Genomic DNA, 7,574 nt, shown 5'->3' with positions numbered 1-7,574 from the left:
TTGCCCTTACTGAGAGTTGATTGATTCTATAAAAGCATTCTCTCTCATTTTGATGTTGGCTTTAGGAGTTTAGCTGAATTCTTGTTCTTTGGGAGTACACATCCTATGACTCCCTTGGTGTGTGAGCTTTTCTTGGTTTTAGTGTTACTCAGCAAGTAAATTGATGAGCTGTCTGGACCCCATCTCAGTTCCCCAAGTTGGTCTGTGGACATCTAAGCAGCTAAACTGGTTTGAACAGAAGTACAAGTGCAGAAAGCTAACTGCACAAGAGATGAGCAAAGACAGGAAGTTCCAAATGTGGGGTGTAAGCTAAATGAGGAAGTTGTTATTTTGATTGGTTGCTCCTGTATTTACTGGCAGATCCCTCAGGTTATTTGTTCTGTTGGAGCTTTGAGTAGGGGTGGTTGTTGTAAGTGCAGTAGCAATAATCAGCTCTGCTGGCAGTTTGTCTCTGAAAGCTGCAAGAGCAGCTGGGGCAGAGTGCTGCCAGTCCTGCCCCTGGCTCAGGTGTGCCTTCCTGCCTTGTGCACAAGTCCTGTACTGAGCTGTTTGGCTGATCCCATGCCCAGATTCAATGACCAGGCTGCCCAGGAGTGCTGTGATGTACCTGCAGCTGACTGTTAGCAGAGGCTCATAGCCTTGTTCCTGTGTGAGTCCCAGTGACTTGAATGTCCTCTGTGGTTCAGCTGCTGCCCCAAGGGAAAGCAAGTGTCAGCTCAATTGCCACATCCAGGCTGTTCCCATTCACAGGGAGTCCTTTTGCATAGTAATGTGGAAAATGCAAAGCTTGGTGCCTTTACCAGAAATTTTTGGAAATTTTCTCTCCCTTCATTGTGGTACTTGTTGAGGTGGCTTGGTTTGTCTTTGTGGGAAGGCAGTGACTGGAGGAGTAGGAGCCAGACTCTCAAAGTTGGATGAAGGCAGATGGGACAAAGCTAGACAGAGCAGTGATAGGCCACAGGAGAATGAGTCATGAGGATTAAAAAGCCACATAAAGGTAAAGCCATGTTACAGAAACAGTTTTTTGCAAGTACTACATGTAGTTTAAAATATGTCTTTAAATGCCACCTTGTTTTTCTTATGTGTGACTTTTAGGGCTTTTGTATAAAGCTCATACTCTTGCATATGCCTGTACATCCCTCTTCTGTGGAATGGAAGAGGAAATAAGATTGTTATGGGAGCTCATGGCACCTGCTGTCCAAGCAGAATCCTTCACCCATATGGATGGGAGGTTCTGGACACAGCCAGGGGAGCTGGAGCCAGGTTAGCCTTGGCCTCTTTGAAATCCCCCAGGGCAGGTAGGCTGAGGGATGCTAGTGGCAGAGGCTGGAGGATTGTTTCCTGTTTGCCCCAGGGCAGTCTGGCCTGGCAGTTACTGGTACTGACAATGGTTGGTAACCTGGGGCTGGAGAGTGGCTCACTAGGAAAACAGTAGCAGTGTTTTCTTCTGATGCCTAGAGAAAGGTGTCCTGTGAAACGTATTCAGAGCTCTGCAGAGGTGGGCCTCAACCTTGCTTCACACATGATGGAGTGAGGGCAGCATTGTAAGAAAGTAATTCTGGATTACCAAAGAGCTGAAGTGGAATAAAAAATGGTGGTGTCCAATTGAATGCAGACACCTCCATGTTCAGTACCACAACACAAATCATAGGAGGTCAGTAGTGATATAAGAAAATGCAAATACAGAGGAAGCAGGAACAGTTTTAATGTGGCAAATAAATGAAGCAGATCAGGTGCTTGCTGGTAGATCGTACTATGGAGCAAGAAAAAATAAATTTAAGTGACAAGTCACTGATCACTTTGTGATTCAAAGCTTGGTACATCATACTCACTTGATGTGACCCTCACAAGCAGGAACTTCACACAAGACAAACCTTTCCTTGTCCCTACTGACTGGAGGTCCCAGAGAATGTAAATACTGAGGACTCTCCTGTAAAGCTGAATCTTAATGACTAACCAAATCCAGATGTTCATTTGTAATTTTGCTAACAAACTGTTACTACTGTATATGTCTGCTGTACAAACACACTTTCGAGAGCTGTATCCTAGATGTATGATCTCAGACAAACTTGAGATCTTATCAATAAATAAATAAATGTATTTGCAGAATGTGTTACATCTCTTTTTGTTAAGTGGATTACAACTTTGACACCTTTGTTGTTGCATGGGATTTTTTTTTAATGTATAAACATTTATTTCAGAGCCTACAAGGAATGAGAATTGCTACTGTATGTAAAGAAATATGAAGGATTACAGGGTTTAGGTTAGCAGTTTATCTTACCTTTTCTTCCTGAAGTACAGCAGCTGCAGCAGTTCAGATGGTACACATAATTTTCAGGGAACAAAGGTATCCAGAAAAACAAGGTACTTATTACTCAAGTGTCAAGTAAGTAACAAAGAGGTGAGGTCTAAAGCAGGTAATAGTAAATTGAATTCCATTATTGAAACATTTAATTTTCTAACATTCTCACTGGTGGGTAAGAGTTCTAGAAATGAGTTGAATTTGCATTTGACATTTCAGAAGGAAAAGTATCATATCTGAAATCATGTAACAACCAGCACACTGTTCAATAAAATTAGCTTTTAAATGGGCTGAAGATAGAATTTTTTAGCAAATCATCAAAAATAGATGGAAAAATATCAGAGTACTATATTGAGAGTGAAGTGTCGGAGCTGCAGCCAGTTGCACTACCTCTCATCAGAGAAAATTCATTCTGATGTTTAGCTACTAGTGTCTAGCTCTTATTTGGAAGAGAAAACCACCTGTGCTTTCTTATTTCAGATTTTTTAAAAATTGGTCTAAAATATGGATTGCTGTTAAGAGTGTATAAGGAAAAATTAACACAACTGTTCTACAAGATGATTTGCCCTCACACTTTCTTGTGTGTTATCCTACAATGAGGAAAGGTTCTTGAAAAAGAAAAGGTTTTTCAGAAGCCATTTTATAATCTGGCACATTTTTTCCATTTTTTCTCTAGTCTCTTGTGTGAAAACTTTTCAAATCAAATAAAGCAAGATTCTTAACTGGAATTAATCACCAGCCTTTACAAAAAAAAAAAAAAAAACCAAAAAAAACAGAAAGATGTACATTTAGAACAGATGTTAGACATTTATCAAGTGTCTGAGAGAAAAAGCAAGATCAAGGCAACAAAAATTTGTGTTTGACAATTACTTAGACTAAGTAAACCTAAAGGTGGCTGAGGGACATTAGGTCTAGTTAAGTTGAGCAAGTACTATGATAGCAGATTAAATGTAATAATCATTACATTTAATGCAAGTAATTAAAAGAAAAAAAAAAAAAAAAAAAAAAACCAACTTTTATGATATCCCTGGACCTAGATAAAGTGCATCATTGCAGAGGCTCAGTCAAAATTGGTTCATGCAAAGTTCACACACATGTGCTTTTTAATACGTGTGTGATTACAATGCTTGCCTCTGGAAGAGGCTGGTTTTACCTTGGCCTTTATACCTAAGCCTGATCTTGACAAGTTGGTGTGACCAAATTGCTCTATTTAATTAATTCAAATTGTCAGCACACGCAATCTCATTTGTTAATCTCTAGTTGCTTTTATCTATGATGTACTGGGAGTATGATCCAGTTTATCCACCTTCTCTGAGAGATAAAGTTTTGCAACAGATTCACAAAGTAATTTTGAAAGTAGTAATTAAATTCTGTCATTCTGTCTTGACATGTTTGGAGTCTCTAATGAATTGAATTTCTGGGCAAAAATAAAGGAGATATGTATTTCTAATTTTTTAAAAAATTATTGTTAGAATATGGAGAGTACAAGGGTAGAAATAGTTTAAGTTCAGAGTTCATTCTTTACTTGCGAAGGTAGGACACAGTGCAGAGGCAGTAAGTTTGACCTCTGGAGTCACCAACAGTATCCTCATTCCTTGTCATGAATCAGAAACAAAGTTTGGGTCAGCCAAAGAAAATCCATCAAGAGTAAAGTTTCTCAAGATTGATTACCTCCCTGTACAGGAACCTGCAGAATTTCACAAGCAAGAAATGACAAAGATGTCATTTTCAGATGTCAGTTCACTTCTTCCAGGCTTTCCAGTAGAATTGACAGATTTGAGGAAAGGTAGGTGGTTTGGGCTGTCTGTCCTTCCTTAAACCCCACTTGTGCATGTTATGTGTTTGCCTGGTGGATTTGTGGCATTTATGTGAAGCCCTTAAGGCCATGTCTTCAGGAAACCTTTTATGTAGATGGCTTTATGCAGGTTTCTAGGTACCTGCCTTTTGTTTTCCCTTGGTGGAATACAAGGCATTAAATTTAACTTAATCTATAGCATGCCCTCATATTTCTTGGACAGCTTTGCTAGGTCTGTATGTTCCAACAATAAAGTAAGTTGCTTTTAGAATATTGCAGTTGTTGTGTTACCTGTTAATACTCTGTTTTGCAATATATACAGGGCATAGTGTTGTATTAAGAATATTGCTAAATACAGTAGAAATAGGGTAGAATTATTTGGGTGTACATTTATGATGGAATTCCAGTCTGCAGTACAAACTGACTCTTTGTTGAAAGCTTCCCTTCACACAAGGGGGACAAACCCACAAAGAACAGCAGTAATGGCAGTCTGTGTCTTGTTTGAGGCATTCCTCCCAAAAGCTCGTGGACCTGATTGTTCGGTCACTTTTTGCATAATTGTTCCCTGGATTTGTAAAGCTGCTCCTGCCTGCTTTAGTGACAGGAGATAGCCAGTGACCTGTGTACACCTTAATTCTAAAGGCCTGAGTCTTTTTTACGTAGGAGTGTGTCACAGGTGAGTTAGTAAGAGTGTATCAAGGTGGGTGTAACTAAAATCATTTTATTAATGATTAAATAATGATCAAAGATAATTAATTGACACCTAAATGAAAAGTGAATGATAGAATTGTTATTAAGCAATAATTGAACAGTAATTAAACAGTGATTTAACAATGTTTTAATTGTTTAAACAATAATTTACACTGGTCAAACTACTACTTACTGTACATCTAATAATTAAGCTATAGCTAGATTTATAAAAGCTGCAGCAAGTATACAATATACTTTAAGACTTAATGTAAAATGTCACTTTCCTCATGATAGATCTCAGATGTTTGGTATGGGGCTCTTTCAACCTCGAGCATTAACCTTAAGAGCCACCCCTGTCTGAGGGGGACATCCTTGCTGAGCAGCCTGCTACTGTACAGGAGAGCCCAAGGGGCTCACGGGGGCTACAGGCATTTCTTTAGAGGTTAAACTGACTGACTGTTAGTCAGAGCCCTTTTTGGTGTATGTGCAGGTGTGCACCTGTAGCAGTTTCAGTTCTGGCTAGTACCAGCCCAAGCTGGTGCTGATCTGATAAGAGAGGCCTGAACTCTTTGTTCCTGGATAAAATACGGCTTAGGATGATTCTCAGGGTTTGCACTGCAGGGATGATTTCAGTCAGGTCTCTTAGGTTGCTGGTATCAGCATCTAAAATCTGAGTACTGGGAAATTATTTTTCTCCAACTGAAACACTTGCATTAGGCAGAGTAGCCTGTGTTCTTTATACTTGCTCTCCCTCAGAGAAAATAATGGGATTTTTCTCACAGAAGGGTAGAGACATGGGGTGTGTTAACAGCCACCTGATGAAGGAACATCTCAAAAGGGAATGGCTTACCCAATTGTGTGATAGAAACTCTTGGGAAGAGTGTAATGTTACAACTGCCCTGTCCTTGTTTAAGTAATGGGTGGTGTGGTGATTCCTACCACAGATGTAAGCACTAGGAGCTCTTGCAGTTCAAACGAGAGGCAGCTAGGGAGTTGAGGCTGAAGGACTAGGAATTGCAATTATGAAGAAAAAATTATGAAATTCTTTCTTTCAGAAAGAGAGAACAAGATATGATGGAGTAACAATAGAAACCAAAGAGCCCAGGAGTAACATGATACAAAGCTAAAGAGAATATTAATTCCTATCTTTAATTACAGTCTTTTTCTGCTGCATAGGTGAAACTAACAAAAGGGGAGTGATTATAGTATAAGACATGAGAATGGCAAAAACCCCAGTAGGATATGAATAGACATGGGGATCATCTCCCAAGTGCTCTTATGAATTGGGGCATGTCCAAACTCATTTAATTTCCTCAGCTCCTTCCTACATGTGGAACCTCTCCTACCTCAGTTTAAAAGGAGGCTGTAGGATTATTGATATTTTCCCAAACCGTGTGTCTGGTAGCCTTGTCTCTGTGTGCCCTAACTGCAGTGAGCCACAGCTCCCCTGTGCGTTGGCCAGCTCCTTGTGTCTGCTGCTGTCTTGCTGGGACTTCTCACTCCACCCTCAGCTACCACAGGAGATGTTCTGTTTGTAGCACTGTGCTTCAGCTGCAGGCTCTCAGCATGATAGCAAAGGAGGAGCAAGGGCTTGCAGACTAGGAAAAAGAGTAAACAAAACAGAATAATAGAATTGTTTAGTTTGGAAAAGACTTCTTAGTTTGAGTCCAACCACAAATCCAGCACTGCCACATCGACGGCTAAACCATATCCCCAAGTGCAATATCTACATGTCTTGTAAATACCTCTGGGGGTAGTGACTCAACCACTTCCCTGGACAGCCTGTTCTAGTGCTGGCTAACGCCTTCATTAAAGAATTTCTTCCTAATATCCAGTATAAACCTCCCCTGGTGAACTTGAAGCTCTTCATTCCTGTACCTTCTTTTCTGGGAGAAGAGGCCAACCCCCACCTTGCTACAATGTCCTTTAAGGTGTAGAGTGCAGTAAGAGCCTCCCAGGGGTCCTTTTCTCCAAGTGTTTGAAAATGCATCAGACTTGATTGGTCCACATGGAATAAGAAGAAACTGTTGTCTTGAAAAAGTGTTACTGAGAAGATACTGGACTTCAGGTAGGTAGAAGGGACTGTAGTTAGCAAAAAGCAAAATCAGAATGTGAAGTTCAGTATTGCTTCCTCATTGTAATTAAATGTTAATTAAATAAGAGCAGCTTATGTTAAATGTTTGCGAAAGAGAATCACAGAATCACAAAATGAGTCATGTTGAAAAGGGACCACAGTGGGTCATCTGGTCCAGCCTCCCTGTTTGAACAGGGTCATCCCGGAGCATATGATGGGGCTTAAAAAAAAAAGAAAAAAAAGCACTATTGCTGTTAAATATGGCACAGGATTGTGTCCAGAGAGTTCTCGAACATCTCCAGTGAGGGAGATTCCACAACCTCTCTGGGCAATCTGTTCCAGTGCGTGGTCACTTCATAGCAAAGAAATTCTTCCTCATACTCAGGTAGAACTTCTGTGCATCACCCTCTGCCCGTTGTCCTTTGCTCTTGTCCTATTGCTGGGCACCACCGAGAGGAGCCTGCATCCCTGCTCTCACCGCCCTCCCTTCAGGGGCTGATAGCCACTGATGAGGTCCCCTCTCGGCGGCCTCTCCTCGAAGAGAAGCGAAGCTGCTAGAGAAGAGAAAAGGCGCTATCGTAGTCACAGAGGAAGGAACAAGAACGCATTTCGGGGGTACCCCGATGTTGGATTTTCCCGAGAATCCCCACGAACGATCCCAGTCTCCCCCGCCGGTTCCCCCGGTCCCGGGGCGGGGCCGCGGGCGCACGTGA

This window comes from Pyrgilauda ruficollis, unplaced genomic scaffold (assembly GCF_017590135.1).
Source record: "Pyrgilauda ruficollis isolate IOZ18807 unplaced genomic scaffold, ASM1759013v1 scaffold56, whole genome shotgun sequence".
NCBI classification, from domain to species: domain Eukaryota; kingdom Metazoa; phylum Chordata; class Aves; order Passeriformes; family Passeridae; genus Pyrgilauda; species Pyrgilauda ruficollis.
The sequence above is the reverse complement of the archived record's forward strand: the minus strand, read 5'-3'. Positions refer to the sequence as shown.